Below are 20,065 nucleotides of genomic sequence, written 5' to 3'. Positions count from 1 at the left end.
GTATCTCCTACCTGATGGTAACAGTGAGAAAAGAGCATACCCTGGGTGCTGGAGGTCCTTAATAACGGACACTGCCTTTCTGAGACACCGGTCCCTAAAGATGTCCTGGGTACTTTGTAGGCTAGTGCCCAAGATGGAGCTGACTAGATTTACAACCTTCTGCAGCTTCTTTCAATCCTGTGCAGTAGCCCCTCCATACCAGACAGTGATGCAGCCTGTCAGAATGTTCTCTACAATACAACTATAGAAGTTTTTGAGTGTATTTGTTGACATGCCAAATTGCTTTTGCCTGGGCTCCAGATGTGCAGTTATCCTGAGGGTAAATCAGACTTGAACTTACCTACCCTTAAATGGACCCTTCACTCATATTATCAGGAAAACGGGACAACTGAACTGTACAAGCAGCTGATAGCAGAAGCCCAACACAGTACAGAGATGCCACGAAGTTTCTTAATACGTGTTCTTGACCTGAAGCAGAAAGTACTGTCTCCCTCACAGGAGGGGGAGCCTGGTCTGAAATATGATCCAGTCTTAGTGCAGTGTATGTTTTTACATACTGTACTCACCGGTTTGAGAAGTGGTTGAATTCAAAAGGACCTTCAGCTATGCCTTTTAGATCCCAAAACTTCAGATGAGGTACTATTAGAGAAGCTAAACATTGCAAGTGCAAATGAAGTGGAGAAAAAGAATAAATGGAAGCCAGCTGGGTCAGCTCACAATGCCACTGTTAACTTTTGCACAGTCAGAGGAACATCATGTGAGCTTAAATGTCTGGTGGAAAGGGCTCATATAGACCAAGTGTCACAGTTGAAAACACTTAGTGAAGGCATTGTCCAGGTCTAGGAGCAAATTCAACAGCCCATACCTGTGCGTCAACAATGATTTTAAGTTTCAAATTTAAAAAATGGGCAATGACAGAAACTCCTTCTCAGCCACAGGACCTAGCACAGAGTTACCAGCAACCACCAGGGTGAGGTACAAAGAGGCCTGAGCAATTCTTGGGCAAAACATTCTCAGGTCTGAACTCCAGAGAGGGCCAAGTATTGAACAAAAACAGTGACGGAAGAAGCAAAACCAGTTATTTGAACGGGCTCTGCCTCAATCATACCCAGCCCCACAACATAAATTTCCCCAATTTCAGCAGTATGCAACAGAATCATATACATTGCCATCTGAAGCTTAGCAATTATGTCGTAGCTCCACAGAATTATTCAGTTTTACCACAGCAGAATGGAGTTGCACCACAGTACCCAGTATGTCTGTATCCTGGCCTGCCTCAGCAGCTTCGTTCAACACGAATTAGAAAGAGTTTCCCCCGTCAGCAGAGAGGGTGTGAAGAACGGTGGTAGCAGTGAGCACTGCTTAGCAGGAGGTAAAGCATAAGGAATAATACTACCCAGAGAGGATTCATTCTAAGATGTTTTCTAAGATGGGTTGCTTCCATGGGATAGGAAGTAATTGGTATCACAGAAGTGTCCCACCAATGTGCCAGCTGTGGTAGAGAGGGTGTAAATACAAGGTACTCCAGATGTAAAGTCTCATGTTACTGCTCAAAACAATGTCAGACGGACTATTGGAATCAGTGTAGGATCAAGACAAATAACGAGAGACAGCCCTCCACCAGTGTTTTAGTTGCGCAGTGCCAAGTCAATCAACATTCGTATGTAACTTCACTGGTGGGCAGACAGTGCGGCAGAATGCTGGTTACAGAGATATCGAAGTGAAGCAATATGGGACAGGTTCACAGGTGTGCACCACAGCTGAGCAGTGGAAAATTAGGCACTTACCTGGAGTTAAACGCAGGGATGATTCAGAGGCAGTGGAGACACCTGAGGCATTATAGCTGGTGGCAGCATTTGGTGCAGCATGCCATATGTAGAATGGATTGAGATCACTTTCAAATTAGCTTCGCCTGGAATTAATCATACCGGTTCTGGTTCTGAAAGGTGGACCTCTACCCCATTCCATCATTGGATTCAACGTGATTGAATAGATTATCTAAGAGAGTGATAAAAGACTTAACGATAGGAAGGGAGGACTTTTATATGAAACAGTAAGAGTTGCATTCCCTAGTCTTAAAAGAAGCAAAATCAAAGCATTTATCAATTTGATTAGCATTGAGAATCCCTGTGGTATCAAGTAAAGACAACAAAGGAGAGAATTAACATACCAGAACATACAATAATGTTCAGCAAGTTGAACGCTATGTACAGTATCCATTTGTGAGGGAAGACAAATAATGCTCTTGGAACCAGAAGTGAACCCTCAGTGGGCCTTGAACTGTGAACTGTGTGAAACACTCGTAACTGAAGTTACGAGGGCTGTATGTCCATAGATTGTTACTGATGTGCACAACAGAACAGACCATGACGTCGTTCTTGCTGAGAAGGCAATGCCTGGGATGTTGAAACCAGTTAAATCTGTGTTCCCTATCACTGTACAAAAAGGTGCCATATTCGACCCAGTCACTCAACATCAAACAGAGGATGATATGGATGAACTCAACTCTGATTTATGGGATCCATCAGTTGATGTGAGCCACCTAAATATACAACAGCTAGAGAAGAATGTCACTCCTTTCAAAATCAGACAATGACATTGGATGTATCAAAGGTTTGCAGCTGAGCATCTCTCTCAAAGATGCTGAACCAGTTGCTCGCTCTTATATTCCAGTTCCAAAACCCCTCTACAACGAAATGAAGGATTACTTGCATGACTTAATTATTACATTAAGGATGTACATTAAGGATTTTTCTAGAACTGCAACCCTCCCTTCTATGACCTGTTAAAAAGCAGAGATGTCAGTGACCAAAATCAACTCAGTAGGGGTAGGGGTAGCGGTAGCATCCGAAAGACAAATAAGTAGAGGAAATGTGTGCCCTCTGGCAAATCCATCACTTGGACAGAGACACATTAAGAAACTTTGGAGAAGCTGATTGACTGCCTAGTACAGCCACCTGTGCCGGGGTTCCCAGACTTTGCACAACCACTCATTCTCCACATTAATGCCCCCAGTCAGGGGTTGGGAGCAGTCAGTCCTATATCAAAAGCAAGATGGCAAATTGAGAGTCATAGCCTATGGCCCTATCTTCAGCAAAGTTGAATGCAACAGGATTTAGATGGGTTGCTAAACTGGCCGATTTCTACTTCGCTATCCGTTATCACCTGGGAAAAGAAAATGTCGATGCTGACATGTCGACTATTTGTCGGCCATGAGTAGCCAAGCAACTATGAGTGAGTGTATGGAATAAATCTTGTCCAATTCAGTGGGAGCCACAGTCCAAGCCATTGAAGTGTAGCAAAGTGCAGACATACCCTGGTCCATGGCAGTAACTGTACAGTTAGATGCAGTAAACATCAACTTGGTGAACACTGTCTAGGAGAGAGATCCGGCAAGACAGGAAGAGGATGGTGACATCAAAATGTTAATTGACTTTGTATGCTCAGGTTCAAAACCTACTTTTCAATAAATACAGACATTAAGCAAACATGCCAGGTGCTTTCTGTGAGAGTGGGATAAATTAGTATAAGATGAGGATGGCATTCTTTATTGGAAAACGACCTAATGAACACAACTGGTGCTACCTGAGAAGTTCAAGTGTACAGTCCTGAAAGAGCTACAAGATAAAATGGGGCACCAAGGTGTTGATCACCTTGGCTCTGGTAAGAGAGAGATTTTTCTGGCCTCACATGCAGAGGGACATTGAGCACCATGTGCTAAGAGTCTGTACCTGTCTCAAGCAAAAGAAGCCGCGTCGGGAAACAACGGCACCACTCGTGAGCATTGTGACAATGCAGCCATTTGAACTTGTGTCAGTTGACTTTCTTCACCTGGACATACAAGGGTGGATTCAAGTACATTCTAGTGATTACTGACCATTTTACACGATCCGCACAGGCATATGCCACAACCTCGAAGTCAGGAAAAACTGTCACTGACCATCTTTTCAATGACTTTGCCATGAAGTTTGGATTCCCATCATGAATACGCTATGACCAAGGGCCGAATTTGAGAACCAACTCTTCACACAACCACACAACTGAGAAAACATAACAGCATGGCAGGATCAAGAACTACGCTGTACCACCCCCAGGGAAATGGAAAAGTGGAGAGGTTCAACGGGACCCTTCTGCAAATATTGAAAACACCAACAGAAAGACAAAAGAAAATTGCAAAGAGGCATTGAATAAAATAATCTATGCTTATAACAGTTCAAGGTCAGAAGTAACAGGATTCTCTCTGTTCTACTGTCTCTTTGGAAGATCGTCGAAGATGTCCATAGAACCATTCTTTGGCCTGAACACTGACCAAAGTCCTGCAGCCGACAGTGAATACTTGGAAAGATGGAAAAGAGGGATGCAAAAAGCCCATCAGATTGCCAAGGAGTGTATGCTTGAAGCTATTGGGGGGACTGCATCCATATTGTGTATTGTTGGGGAGGATGTACCAATCCATGAAGTAAAACCTGAACAAGGAAAAAGACCCAGAGTACTACATCGCAATCTTCTCATGCCATGTGAACACCTGCCAAAAATGGATACCGCAACAAAGATGCTGAACCACAAATGGATACCGCAACAAAGCAAGGCTGTCTGCCAAAATGAAGCACCAGGGCTCGCCCACCTAAAGAAAGGGAAGAGAACGAACCAGCCAGCCACAGTGAGGATGAACTGTTGTTGAGCTTTCCTGCATGCAAAACAATAACAGTTCCTGTATTTACTCCAGCCAATGATGAGCCAGACACCAGACTGAGCAAAGACAAGGGAGCTCAAAATTTCCTCGGAGAGGATGACGGCCATCAAAATGCTTTACTTATGTTGAGACCCCCACATATCACAACATACAAACTGTAGACCACCAGTATCAGGCATTGCCTTATAATTGTGTAACGTCAAGATTTCATGGCTACCTGTGCCTCAGTTCCTACATCAGCTACCATTTACCTATGAGAAACTAACACAATGTTTCATACAAGGAGAGTAGTGATTGTAAGTCTAACACTGGGAGGAGATGTCAGGACGACATCTACTTCTGATGGGGAGTGTGTGGCAAGGTCAAAATCTGTTCAATTTAGTTATAAATAATAGTTCAAATAATTTTTACAAAGAGTTAAAATAATTTATTTCATGTGAATATCATTTCATGTTGAGAAAAGAAAAGGGATATTACTAGAAAAACATGCAAATGTGTTTAGTTGAAAATTCTGAGACTGTATGCAAGGTATTCTTTTATAGTTTTGAGCAATGAATCTGCCATCGACTTGTAATGGCTTGCATTCGAACTGCATCATGCGATTGATTGCTCATGCCTGCCAGAATGCCTGGGGGTGGGGGTGGTCAGTACACACTGTGCTTGTTCCACAAAGTGACTGATGTTGAACATAGCCTCCTGCCAATCAGCCACTGCTTTATTAATGCTAGAATTTTTCCTGTAAAACCACGGGCTCGTAGCTTGTTAAGCAGCTTCATGTTTGGCACTTTGTCAAAGGCCTTCTGAAAATCCAAGTACACAGCATTAACCAACTCTCCTTTGTCTATCCTACTTGATATTTCTTCAAAGAATTCCAACAGATTTGTCAGGCAAGATTTTCCCTTGAGAAAACCATGCTGGCTATGGCCTATTTTATCCTGTGCCTCCAAGTACCCTGAGGCCTCATCCTAAATAATTGACTCCAACATCTTCCCAACCACTGAGGTCAGAATAATTTGCCTATAGTTTTCTTTCTTCTACCTCTCTCCCTACTTGAAGAGTGGAGTGATATTTGCAATTTTCCAGTCTTCCAGAACTATTCAAGAATCTAGTGATTCTTGAAAAATCATTACTAATGCCTCCACAATCTCTTCAGCCATATCTTTCAGAACCCCAGGGCTGTAGTCCATCTGGTCCAGGTGACTGTATTCCAAGATGTTGTAGCATTCAGACACAGTGACCACTTTGTCTCTGGGTACAGTAGTTCATCCATATCCGATACGCTTTTGTTAAGATTGGACAATGCTGATGGCTATTAAATATACTGTGCACAGCAATTCCACCATGCTAGTGAACTGTTGGACTGCAGAGGAGATCCACAGCGTGGGCTTATCGTGAACGACGCCTTAGGAAGAGATGTGTAAAGAAACAAAAAAGCAGAAAATGCGCAGGTATCCGGGAACGACTTAGGTCAAAGCCTTTCAGGCTGGCTCTCACCTCATTCTTACAGACAAACATCTATTCATTTGAAAATAAACTGGACTATCTGCACCTGAGACTGAACCAGTGAGAAAAAAAACTTCTGTGCACTCATTCTCAAGGAATTATGGCTTCATGAATCCATTCCAGACATGGCCATCCAGCTGGTTTGTTTTAGCACATTTCGGGCTGACAAGAATCCAGCGCTCCAGTGATCTCAGGCAAGACCCGTGGTGATGTTATCTGTATTTACATGAATAAGAACTGGTGTACAGACACTTTTGCAGTGGCATCACATTGTTCACCGATGATTGAGTTCATTTTTGTGAAGTGTAGACCGTTTTATATACCAAGGGAATTTACTACAATTGTGTTGGTAGCTGTATATATCCCCCGCTACCCACTGCTAATGCTGATGAAGCGCTGCATGAGCTCTACAGCACCATCAGTGATTGTCAAATCAAACACCCAGATGGCATCTTCTTTATCACAGGTGACTTTAACCATGCGAACCTCAAGACAGTCCTGCCTAAATTCCACCAGCATGTTGATTTTGCTACCAGAGGTGAAAATACACTAGACCTGGTTTATACTAATATAGCAGGCACCTACAAAGCAGTCCCTCAACCCCACATTGGATTTTCAGCTCGCTTACCTGTAATACTAACTCCAGCATACAAACCAGTGATCTATTGGGTCAAACCAGTTCTAAAGGTGGTGAAAACCTGGCCTAAGAGTGCAATCTCTGCACTACAAAACTGCTTTGATAACACAAACTGGGGAATGTTCAGGAAGGCTGCTACCTGTGGCAACCATATTAACACTGAGGAATCTGTGGATTCTGTGACCAGTCACATGGAGAAGTGTACTGAGGATGTTACCATCAAAAAACACATCCTGGTGAGGACAAATCAGAAGCCATGGCTTACTGCAGAGGTCCATGCATGGCCAAAGGATCATGATGCTGCCTTTAGATCAGGGGATGTAACAACTCTCAGGGAAGCAAAAACTGTGCTGTCCTGCTTCATCAAGGTGGCGAAATGGGGACGTTCTCAGAGAATTTAACTAGAGACATGAGGTGCATGTGGCATGTGGCAGGGTTATAGAGGATTATAGACTGCAAGTTTACCCTGCACATCAGTGACCAGGATGCTTCACTCCTACAGAACTGAATCTTTTCTACACCCTGTCTGATGTGCAGAACAAAGTGCCGGTGAAGAAGACATCCCTTCCCCCTAGGGGAGCAGACACTCTGGCCAGGGTCTTCCTCACCTCAGGTTCAGCTAGACAGAGTCAACCCACACAAAGTTGCATGCTTGATAATATACCAGGTCAGGTTCTGAAAGAGTGCACAGCCCAGCTGACAGAGGTGCTGACAGATATATTCAACATCTCTCTGGAACAATCCATTGTTCCCTCAGTTTTCAAGGTGGAAACCATCATTCCAATGACAAAGAAGGCGACAGTAACCTCCCCAAATGACTATCACCCCGTGGTATTTTTTTGAGTAGATGTCACAAAGCACATTAAAGCCGTTCTCGTTGCTACATTGGACCCTTTCCAGTTTGCTTATCGTTCAAATCGATCCGCTGATGATGAAATGGAGTCTCTTAAGTCAGACTGCTGTTTATAGACATCAGTTCAGCATACATCATACCTCAGAAACTGATGAGGAAACTGTCCCCACTGGGACTCAACACCTCACTCTCCAATTGGATACTGGACTTCTTAACGGTAAGCCCACAGTCTGTTCGTGTGGGCAGCAACACCTCTCATTCCATTATCTTGAGCACTGACACTCCCCAAGGCTGTGTGCTCAGCCTGCTGCTGTTCATCCACTATCAGGTCTGTCACCCGGCCTTGCTCATTTCCCAAAACCAGATCTGGTTTTCTTCTCTAGTTGCTCTCTGGATACTTTTTCAAGAACCTTTCTTGAATACACTGAAGGAATCACACCCCATCTGAGCCACATGCACTAAGGTTGTTCCAATCAATACAGGAACACTCCCTGAGTGTGACAACCCTGTTGTTTCTACACCTTCCCATAATCTGTTTACTCATCTGTTCCTCCATCTCATGGTAGCTATTGGGTGGGAGCCTCTACTATGATCCCATCAGTGCAATTGCACCTTTCTTACTTTGGCGCTCCACCCAAATTGCCTCTGTAGACGAGCCCTCCAGTGTGTTCCTTCTGAATACTGCCATGGCACTCTCCCTTATCAGGAGTGCAAGACCTCTACCTCTTACCCTGCCCCCACCCCCACCACAAAGAAAACAGTGAAACCCAGAACATTAAAATGCCAGTCCTGTGCCTCATGCAACAATGTCTCTATCATGTCAAAAACATATAATTCCACATCTAGAGGACAGGTTCAGTGAGCTAGTGCTTTTCTCTATGGAGCAAAGGAGAATGAGGAGCAACTTGTTAGAGGTGCACAAAATATTAAGAGGCATAGATTGAGTGGATAGCCAGAGACTTCTTCCTGTGGAAGTGGCTAATACCAGGGGGCATAATTTTAAGGTAATTGGAGGAAAGTATAGGGGGATGTCAGAGACAAGTCTCTTTCTCCCCCACAGAGAGTGGTGTGGAACTGCCAGGGATGGTAATAGAAACAGATACATTAGGGACATTGAAGAAACTCTTAGATAGGTACATGGATGATGGAAAAATAAAGGCCTATGTAGGAGGGAATAGTTAGATTGATCTTAGAGTAGGTTAAAAGGTCAGCACAACATCGTGAACTGAAGGGACTGTACTATGTTGTGGTGTTCTATGGACCAGCCCCTTAGTTCATCCTCCTTACCGTTGATATAAACACATTTCAGCTATTAGTTGAACCAGATTTATTAGCCTGCTCCTTGCAGTCTTCCTTTTCCTTCTTGTCACACCATCTTTCTTACCCTTAACCCTACCATCTATTTACCTGCTACTGTGGTTCCTATCCCCACCACTATAGTTTCAAACATATTAGCAAACTTCCTAGTGATGATATTATTTCCCTTCTGGCTCAGCTGCCCTAAAAGAGATTCCAATAATCTATAAATCTGAAGCCCTTCCTCCTTGCACCAGTTCCTTAGCCTTGTATTGAACTGCTGTATGTGTCTATTTTTCATCTCACTAGCACACAACATAAATAATAATCCTGAGATTACAACTCTGGAAGAGATGCTTTTTAAACTTTCTACCTAACTCCTTAAATTTCCTTTGAAGGGCCTCATCCTTGCTCCTGCCCATTTGTCATTGCTATCAATTTGGACCACAGCCTCGAATTGCTCACACTCACCTCTCAGTATATCCCTTACCTGTTGTGCAACAGCCTTGACCCTGGCACCAGGGAGGATACATACCATCCCAGAGTATCAACTGCAGCCATAGAAACTCCTGTCTGTGCCTGTACTCCTTATTGAGCTCCCTATCACTGTCGCTCTGTCCGACTTAATCCTTCCCTTCTTTGCCTTGGAGCTGGGCACATTGCCACTAACCCAGCTCTTATTGCTGATCTCTGTAATGTCATGACCACCCCCCGGCAACATTTTCCAAAGGGGGATACATCTGTAACACCCTGGGAAAGGTTTCACTGCTCATGTAATGGTCTTTATATAGAAGCAGTGTTTGGATTACGGTTAGAGATAATGGGTGTTTGGAATGTGAGCTGTCCAATGATGGGAGTGTGTTTTTGTGTTGTGTGCCTGATATCGATGTGAGCTGGGTCCTTTGCTCAGCGGGAGATGAATAAAGAAGATGCTGGACAAAAGCAGTCGTAGGATTTGACCCGGTGAAGGACCGTGATTCAATGGAGTAAGGTGCTGGAGTCTACTGAGGATCAGTGAATATGTATGACTTTTGGAAGAGTCCAGCTCTAACTTGTGCTCATTTGTCCGGTTAATTATAATGGGCCCTTTTTGTTTTTTTTTTCTTTCTTTTCTTTACTAACCCTTTAGTTAAGATTCATAATTATAATTCCTTAAATCGTGTGCTGTCTGCTATTTCTTGGAACTGAGTCGTAACAGGATAGCAAATTACACAGCATCTTCACAAACTGGAGTTTTGGGTGGGAGAGCTGTCTCAATTTCACAAGTTTGGTGTGATCGGGGTGTATATTCCCTAGACGTACACAGCCAAGGCAACCAGGTGGCTTCACATGTTACTGAGGGGAATGGCTACAGTGGAATCCTACTTACTTCCTTTGCTCCTGCTGGTGGTGACCCATCCATTTGTCACCTGCACCTGAGTTGCATCCATATAACCATATAACAATTACAGCACAGAAACAGGCCATCTCGGCCCTCCTAGTCCGTGCCGAACTCTTACTCTCACCTAGTCCCACTGACCTGCAGTCAGCCCATAACCCTCCATTCCTTTCCTGTCCATATAGCTATCCAATTAAACTTTAAATGACAACATCGATCCTGCCTCAACCACTTCTGCTGGAAGCTTGTTCCACACAGCTACCACTCCCTGAGTAAAGAAGTTCCCCCTCATGTTACCCCTAAACTTTTGCCCTTTAACTCTCAACTCATGTCCTCTTGTTTGAATCTCCCCCACTCTCGATAGAAAAAGCCTATCCACGTCAACTCTATCTATGCCCCTCATCATTTTAAATACCTCCATCAAGTCCCCCCTCAACCTTCTACGCTCCAAAGGATAAAGACCCAACTTGTTCAACCTTTCTCTGTAACTTAGGAGATGAAACCCAGGTAACATTCTAGTAAATCTTCTCTGTACTCTCTCAATTTTGTTGGCATCTTTCCTATAATTTGGTGACCAGAACTGTACACAATACTCCAAATTTGACCTTACCAATGCCTTGTACAAATCCCCTCAATAAGTTCTCATGGACGATATTCTCAAACTCCTGGATGATCCTATGTACACCTACCAGTTCCTTGACCAGATCTGTCTGAGTGTGCAGGTGGTTGTACTTCCCACATATTACAGGAGGAGCATTTCAATGCCCTGATTGCCATCACCTAAATTTCTTCAGCCGAAGCTTCAGTTTCCCACTCTCACACTGGGCCACAAGGATCAAGACTGGGACCTCCATTGCTTGTGATATATGAAAGTGCAGGTAGATTGAATAGTAGGCTCAAGCTCAACAGAAAAAAATGTTGTTGTGGATAGTGAGGAAGGTTGTCAAAGGTTTCAGCAGCATATAGACCAGTTTGAAACATAGGGAGAAAAATGGCAGATGGAATTTAATGCAGACTAAGCATGAAGTGCAACACTTTCAGCGGTCAAATGCAAAAGGAATGCATACAGTAAATGGCAGGACCCTTAGAAGCATTGATTTACAGAGGAATTGTAGAATATCAGCACAAGTAAAAAGAGTGTAAAAGAAGAGATACGGAATATTGCCTTCGTTCAGTTAGGCTGTTGAGTCAGATATTCAGGAAGTAATTTTGAAGATGCATAAATCTTTGGTTAGGCCATATTCAGAGCCTTGTGTGCATTTCTGATTGTTGTGTTACAGGAAGGGTATGGAAGTTTTGGAGATCACCCGGATATTTTCTAGATTAAAAAAAAACTATAAAAAAAGATATTCAACAAACCGATTATTTTCTCTGGCATGTCGGAGGCTGGGGTTTGGCATGACAAAATTATATAAAATTATGAGGGGCACAGAATGGGGGCAGAGAGAGTCTTTTACCATAGTGGAAATGTCAAATACAAGAACACATAGCTTTAAGGCAAGTGGCAAAATGATTAAATGGTATTTAAGGGGCACTTTTATTTTTTTAAGTGCAAGAGGGATATAGACCATGAACAAAGGGCCATAATGTTCTATGTCCTATGTTCATTCACTGTATTATGTTCCCAACTCTTAATTCTCTTAATGGTTAACAACATAGCTTTTCAAAGATTCAGAGTTTATAGTTTTCTTGAGCAAAGTATTCCAAAGACTCACAACTTAAAGTCTTCCTCATCTCAGTCTTAAATGAGTTTCAACTTATTCTGAAAATCTGCACTCTGGTCCTAGACTTCCTCATGAAAGGAAACATCCTCTCAGCATTTAGTTCATTAACTTCCCCTAAGAATTTTATTGGTTTTGATCATATCAGCTTTTACATATTGAATATTTATTTCTTAATTTAGCAGGGTGCAAATTTCAAGCTAAAACTAATTCCACCATATTTAATGAGCTCAAAATGTATTGATTCAAGATTAGAGCCACATTGGTAAAATGTACACTGAAAAAAAATCAATGCATGCTAGTTTCACATCCTTGTATATGAATACAATCCAAGTACAAATAATTAGCATAATTAACAAAAGCTCTAAATGTTGTCTAAACTCTAACCCACATTCTCAAGAAACTGCTAAGCACTAATATTCTATTTTCTTTTCATAAACTAACATCCTATCTGAACTGCAAAATAGTCTATAATAGCATAAATCACTACAGTCTGTTTTATTTCATTTTAGCTAATCGAATTTCAGAAATCCATTGGTAAATTTATCAGTATTTCAGCAGTTTTGATTGAAGATGGCACATTAAGATCCCTTTGAAATTTTTACATTTATCATTGTGCAGTGCTCCCTTTGCATTAAAAACATCAGCCACAAAATAGTAATTAGGTTGTACACATCAATAATAATTGCAGTTATTATCAGAAAATGACAAGAACACATATGTAAAATAGTATTTATGGCAGCTAATTAGGTATACATTGAATCTAATATATTCTATTTCAAGGATTATGAAACATTCACTGAGGTTTAAAGCAAAATGAATAATTAATATTACATTAAAAATTCCATATCCTATACATTAAGAATCTTCTTAGTTGGACAATATAATTAATCCAATCAACAGCACCTTGCATTTTGAGGGCTCTGTAAACTGAAGGACATAGCTCTTGAGCAAGATGTCATTAATTGAGACTTGGTAGATATATGCAGGAAATTATGACACCTCACAATATCAAATGAACAATTTTGCTTGAAACAAAAAATGTTTTGATATTTTTATAATGTACCTCAATTCCTATGGGTAATGCAAGTTTCAAATAAAGTTCTAAAGCATTACACTGGAGAAAAACAAGTTGGCACACATTTTCAAATAGGAAGGAGCCCTACAATACAAATCTTTTGTTTTGGTTGAAGAGGAGCATTAAATAGAGTACCAAAATGCCCACAGGTCAATAGCATGAAATATTAACTCAGTTTCTCTTTCCATAAATGCTGCCAGTGTTTTTTTTTTGTTCTTACTTCAAGCTTGCACAGTGATTCTACCAGCTCATAGTATCAATATAATCAATAAACCAAATGGCTTCCTTTCCTATCCACTCCACCAAAATATCCAAATTTATTTCGCTTTCTGTAACTACCATTTGAAAGTTACAGTACATCAATTTACACATTATTGAGCATATACAGTTCCAAAACTTTAACAGCCATTTTCCCTTGGGTACTCCTATTTCTTCCTACATGCTCATGTAAGTGCTGGTAGTTGGTTATTGTAAATTACCTTTAGTGTAGGTGGTTAGTGGGAAAATTGGAAGAAGCAGTGTTTTTAATGAGCATGTGAGAACAAATATGGTACAGGGGAATGAGTGATACAATGCAAACACTCTTGACTTAGTGAGTCAAATGTCATAACGAAATATGGGGAGGGAAAAAAGGTCAAAAATCATGAGCTGGATTACATTAATATAAAAGTCCATCATAAATGTCCCTGTAAATTTTCTTCACCTGCAATGCAACAAATATGTCTATTTTTAAACATGATAGCAAAATGAATTACAAAAGATTCAAAGTGAAAGAAGTAGTTTTGTGAACCATCTGAAGGATGTCACCTTTGGTCGAGTTGTTCGCTCACACCATCTTCATTGTTAAAACCATAATATTATAAGACCATAAGATATAGGAGTAGAACAGAACAGATCCAGCCCCTCTAGTCTACTCCACCAGTGATCCCTGGGGAACACAACTGGTCATTTGCAGCCAACCAGAAAAGGCCCTTCCTTATTCTCTTGCTTTCCTATCTACCAGTCAGCCAATCTTCTATCCATGCTAGTATCTATCATGTACGTTTGTACTACCACGGACACTCGTCTTCTGATCCTATGTCACTTCTTTCTAAGGTTTTGATAAAAGTAAGGAAACTAATTTCAATACATTGATACAACTCGTTGGAGATTTTTTGTTAAGACTGATAAATGATAGCCCTTGCATGAAATCTACCTCGGGGAGATACCCAGCTATGAATTTATCAATTCAAACCTTATTTAAAATGGTAACATAGATAGATTTGAAATGGACTCAGGACTTCATTGGTATTTAATGATATAGCTCAAGGTTCCTTAAACAAAGGACAATACTCAATAGACTATCGATGAAACAAATGTACGGGGTCTCTTCTTTGTATGTTAAATTTAAAATGGCTTCTTTGTTATGTTAATCTTTTAAATTGCTGCGTATGTGGATTAAAATGGCTTCAATGTTATGTTAAATGCTGAGGAAGTCTCTAGCTAGACATTTGCTTGGGTTAGTACAAACAGCAGGGTGCTATTAGCCAATGGGTGTTCATGTTATCGTTTCTTTGGGTGATAATGCTGTCTCATATGACTGGGAACGGGGGTTTTTTGGGGGGAGTCGGAGGAGAGATGGGGAAGACGGTGGACGGGGGTTTTTGGGGGGGAGTCGGAGGAGAGACGGGGAGGACGACGGACGTGCGGGGGTTTTTGGGGGAGTCGGAGGAGAGATGGGGAGGACGGTGGACGGAATTTTTGGGGGGAGTCGGAGGAGAGACGGGGAGGACGGTGGACGGGGTTTTTTGGGGGGGGGAGTCGGAGGAGAGACGGGGTGCGAGTGGTCCCACGCCGGGATCCGGGTGGTCCCGAGCCGTGCGTCGACGGGGTCCGGGTGGTCCCAAGCCGCGCGTCGACGGGGTCCGGGTGGTCGTCAGGAATTTCTCAGCTCCAACTTGTGCACGAAGAACTTGGACTTTGATAAGCCTGGCGCCTTTTTTTCCCCATTACTTCCTTTTCTGTATCGAACTTATATTAATTCCATAGACTTAGTAATATCTATAAGGTGTACTTGGTAAACGTACTGTGTGTGCTGGCTGATGATTGATGGTTGGGATTGACTCGGGTGGCAGTGGTACAGCAACCGACCCAGCGGAAAGCGTCCAGGCCGGTGCCGGGCGGGATTTCCCCTAGACATATACAAGCCAATATAGCTGACCGTTACACAAATTAATAGAAAATTTAAGATTTTTCACACAATAATGCAAACAGACTCATTTGATGGATGCCAAATTTCATCCAGTGAAGCTAACGTATTTTGATTCATATTTGCATCATATAATACGATATCCAGTTTTCTAGATTCATGATCTTTGGATATTCTGGTCCTTTATATATTGGTTATATCTTGTCCTTGTCCTTGAAGATACAAGAAATCAAAAATAAATGTTCTGTACTTTGGTCATATCAAAGATTCTATTCTAGCCAACCCTACTGATACAAGGAGCGAAAATCTTAACATGTTTGACAAGTTGACAGAAAACAATTGCTAGGACACCAAAAATTATAAGTGGTAGGAGCAGGAGTACGCCTTCTGGCCCATTAAGCCTCCTCCACCATTCAATAAGATCATAACTGACTAGCCACAGACTCACAGCATAACCCTTATTATGCATTTTAAATAAATTAAACAGATAGCCTCTATGCAGGGGTTCCCAACATTTTTTTTTATCTCCTGGACTAATACCATTAAGCAAGGGATCCATGGACCTCAGGTTGGGAACCCCTGCTCTACTGCTTCTTACTTGCTGGTGAAAACAAAGATATCTACTCCCCTGAATCCTGAGGCTTGTCCCCTGGTTCTAGTATCACCTACCATTGAAAACAATCTTTCTGCCCTGTACTTATCTAAAACTTTTCATAATTTATATATTATAAATTACATCATAATAGGAATATATTGTAATTTTGTGATATGCACACAATTGTATCTGCTGTGCCTAAATCAGATTCTGAGGCAGGCCAAAGTGACAAGCATCCCTTGTATTTCAAGACATTTTAGGGTCAGGTCCAGGTCTTGTTGTAATGGGAAGTGTTCGGGTACAGTGTATTACATAGCAGAACACTTTATAATTCAGCTCTAATTATTTTCTTTGTTGAATTGTATTGACAATGCCATTGTTAAGTTTACACATTTGTGATCACTCTTCTTTTCAGAAGAGAGGTAAAAAGACTCTGGAAATGGGTTGATTCTAGGCCGGAGCCCCTGACTGAGGCATTGCGGGAGAACATGGAACATCAGGAGCAGCGGGTTAGCTGCCGTGGGCTGTGTGTCCAGAGACCTGAGCCTTTCTGGGGCTGACTCTCTGGGCGCAGAGCTTGGAAAAAGTGGTGCATCAAACCTTTAACATCATTAGTCGGCAAGTTGTTTGTTATGTCTCCTCTCTCACTATGAAACAGGGATACCTCTTTTTCCCTTATTAAGGAGAGAGAGAGAGGGAGCCTATGATATGTCGAATTACAGGATGAACAAGTAGCCTTTGGGGTATTGCAAGTCTGTGTCTTTATTGATGTTTCACACTTGAGTGCTCGGTGGAGTGCGCCGATTCTTTTATTGCTGTTGGGGAGGGGGTGTCATTTCCTTACTGCTGCTTGTGCATGGGAGTGGGGAGCTGGAGCGGGCTTTAGGGTTCTAACCTTTAACTGTCATTCATTCTGTGGGGCACTCCATGGATGTTTGCGAAAAAGAAGAATTTCAGGATGTATATTGCATGCATTTCTTTGACATTAAATATACCCTGAAACCTATTGAAAAGTAAATGATATCCAATCACAACCAAACATTGCTACAAATGGGTATAAGTGAGACATGGTCTAGGATTGCACAGTAGTGCAGCAGTTAGAGTTATTTCTTTATAGCATCGGCTGTAAGACTGGGGTTCACAGGGGGAGCTCTGTGATCCACAGCGTTAAGAAAAAAGATAGCTCAGTAGCTTCCTCACAGGTGGACATACTGAGGATCTGCATAATAAAAAAAAATGTGACAGGGTGGCAGGTTGGAGATACATCTCTATCAAAGGAAGTTTAAGGCACTCCTTCCTTTTGCTAGCCTGCATGTTACCCTTGGGCAAGGTGTAGATCTGCTTAACACTCTGATCAGGGTCACATGAAGCCATGGAAACAGGTGGTGGATATCACAAGCCCTGGTTATGTGACACTGATGCCAGGCAGACAGACTCTGAAGAGTATTGATAATAGCTGGGGTCACCTGTCTAGTAAAGACACTGCCCAGAAGAAGGCAATGGCAAACCACTTTTGTAGAAAAATTTACAAGACCATGATAGACTATGGCATATGACACGGTACATAATGAATGAATGAATAATAGGTCACAGACAGCACAGCTTCCCAAAACTTCCTGTCCTCGATCACAGAGGTGTTAGATTCAAGATTCAAGTTGCTTAACTTCATTTCCGGTATACAAGTGTAAAGGGAAACAAAATAATTGTTTCTCCAGCTCCAATGCAACACCCAAAAAACAATAAGGCAAATAACACAAGAATAAAAAAAACATGAAAACATATGATAGAATATACACAGATTGATTGAATGTCCATAAAGTGATGCTAGGCAAAGGGTTGTCCTACATAAAAGTTACTGACAGGAAATGATAAAGTAGTGGTGATCAGCCTTGCTGCTTGGAGAAAGTAACTGCTTTTGAGTCTGGTGGTCCTGGTGTGGATGCTACATAGCGTTCTTTCCGATGGGAGTGGGACAAACAGTCCATGAGCAGGGTTGGAGGGATCCTTCATATTACTGGCTATTTTCCAGCACCTTTGTATAATGAATGTCCTTGATGGCAGGTAGGCTGATGCTGATGATGTGTTGGGCAGTTTTGGCTACCCGTTATAGAACCTTCCTGTCTACCACGGTGGAGTGTCCTTGCTATGCAAGGACACAGCTTGCTAGGATGCTCTCTACTGTGCACCTGTAGAATGACTTGAGTACAGACATACATAATCTTGCTCTCTGCAGCTTCCTCAGAAAGTAGAGGCATTGGTGAGTTTTCCTGATTTGCCGTGCCAGCAATGCAAAGAGGGCTGTGAGTGGTGCGAGTTCTCCTAAAGATTACAAGGACCATAGTGAAGATGAAGTTATATTGTGGCCCTGTTGAAGAAGTGCAGTAGAAATACAGACAGGTAAGCCTTACAGCAGTGGCAGTTATTGGTATTGGTTTATTTTTATCATGTGCACCATAATACAGTGAAAAAGTTAATAACCATCTCCTTTGTCTTGTTGACATTGAGGAAGAGATTATTTGCCTGGCCTTGAACAAGAATCTTCCATCTCTCTATATGGCAAACTTGACAATGTGATTGCTCAAGTGTTTGGCTGTGCAGTCATGTGTGAGCAGAGTATACAGTAATGGGTTCAGCACAGAGCCCTAGAGGCCACATGAATTGAAGATGATGGGGAGACAGAAGTGGTTGTCCATCCTGACTGTCCAAGGTCAGTTGATTAGGAAGTCCAAAACAGTGTACAGTGGTGTATTTAGACCGAGAAGTAAGAGTTTGTTCACTAATGTCTATGGAACTATAGTGTTGATTGCCAAAATTAAATCCACAAACAGCATTCTGATAAATGTCCTTTTTTTTTAGGTATGTCAATGGCATCTGTCGTTGAGCAGTTCTTCAGTAAGCATATTGGTGAGTGTCCAGCATGGTAGGAATGGAATTTTTTTGTATGTGCCATTACCTGCCATTCCAAGCAGTACATAATGGTTGGCGTTAGTGCCACTGGGCAGTAATCATTTAGTTCTGAAGGTGTAGAGTTATTTGGTACATGGATGATGGTGGCTGATTTGAAACACACGGGGACAGCAGCCTGGATGAGTGAAGTGTTTAAGATGTCCGTGAAGACAGTGAGTTGGTGTGCACATTCTGAGTACTCAGCCTGGCTGTTGTCTGCCCCCATCCACCAAACAGGGGTTGATTCTCTGCAGAGTTCTCCTCTTGTCTGCTGCTGTTCCAGACAGTCTACTACTGTTACAGTCAACAGCAAGCAGGAAAGTCAGGACCAGCAAATAACCATAGAGGAACCGACTGGCTGTATCTGTTCCATCAACTCAGATAAAGTTCCCTAAAGTGACAGCTTACTAGCTGAGTAGTACACAGCTCTGTAGGAATAGATGGGCCCAGTCCTGCTGGAAATGTACAATGCTATGCTTCTTGCAGCAGCTTGGCAGACTCCATGAGGAAGGGCATTATGACTCTGATATACAAGCGGGAGGAGAGGGATGACATCAGGAAATCAGGCATCCAATTTCACTATTGAATGTGGATTATAAGATTCTGTCCAAGGTCATCACTAACAGGGTCAAGTCTGCTCTAGGACAGGTGATCAATCTGGACCAAACTTGTGCTGTACCAGGTAAGATAATCTTTGACAGCCTTGCGTTGCTCAGGGACACCACCTATGTGCAGGACAAGGATGTGGATACATGCCTAGTCAGCTTGGATTAGGAGAAAGCCTTTGACAGGATATCACATGCATATAAAATAGATGTACTCTCCAAAATGGGCTTTGGGAAGGGAATCAGAAATTGGATCAAACTGCTCTACACAGACAACTGTAGTGGAGTCCAAATGAATGGATAGAAAACAGGTAGCTTCTCCATCATAGAAACGTAGAAACACAGAAAATAGGTGCAGGAGTAGGCCATTCGGCCCTTCGAACCTGCACTGCCATTTAGTATGATCATGGCTGATCATCCAACTCAGAACCTTATACCAGCCTTCCCTCCAAACCCCCTGATCCCTTTAGCCACAAGGGCCATATCTAACTTCCTCTTAAATATAGCCAATGAACTGTTTCCTGTGGCAGAGAATTCCACAGATTCACCACTCCCTGTGTGAAGAAGTTTTT

General features: G+C 42.2%; 1 protein-coding gene and 1 long non-coding RNA gene across 9 annotated transcripts in view; one reads left to right on the top strand and one right to left on the bottom strand.

Moving 5' to 3' along the window:
* cfap20dc (CFAP20 domain containing) overlaps nt 1-20,065 on the bottom strand; it is a 488,877-nt gene that overhangs the window by 389,032 nt on the left and 79,780 nt on the right. The gene's annotated exons all lie outside the window — the stretch shown is intronic.
* LOC134356828 (uncharacterized) overlaps nt 9,907-20,065 on the top strand; it is a 36,540-nt gene continuing 26,381 nt past the window's right edge. The window contains exons 1-2 of the long non-coding RNA XR_010020444.1: nt 9,907-9,968; nt 18,799-18,846. This is a non-coding gene — a long non-coding RNA (uncharacterized LOC134356828). The remainder of the gene's footprint in view (nt 9,969-18,798; nt 18,847-20,065) is intronic.

Source organism: Mobula hypostoma, chromosome 15 (genome assembly GCF_963921235.1).
Source record: "Mobula hypostoma chromosome 15, sMobHyp1.1, whole genome shotgun sequence".
Classification (NCBI taxonomy): domain Eukaryota; kingdom Metazoa; phylum Chordata; class Chondrichthyes; order Myliobatiformes; family Myliobatidae; genus Mobula; species Mobula hypostoma.
This window is presented reverse-complemented; position numbering and strand designations above follow the sequence as displayed.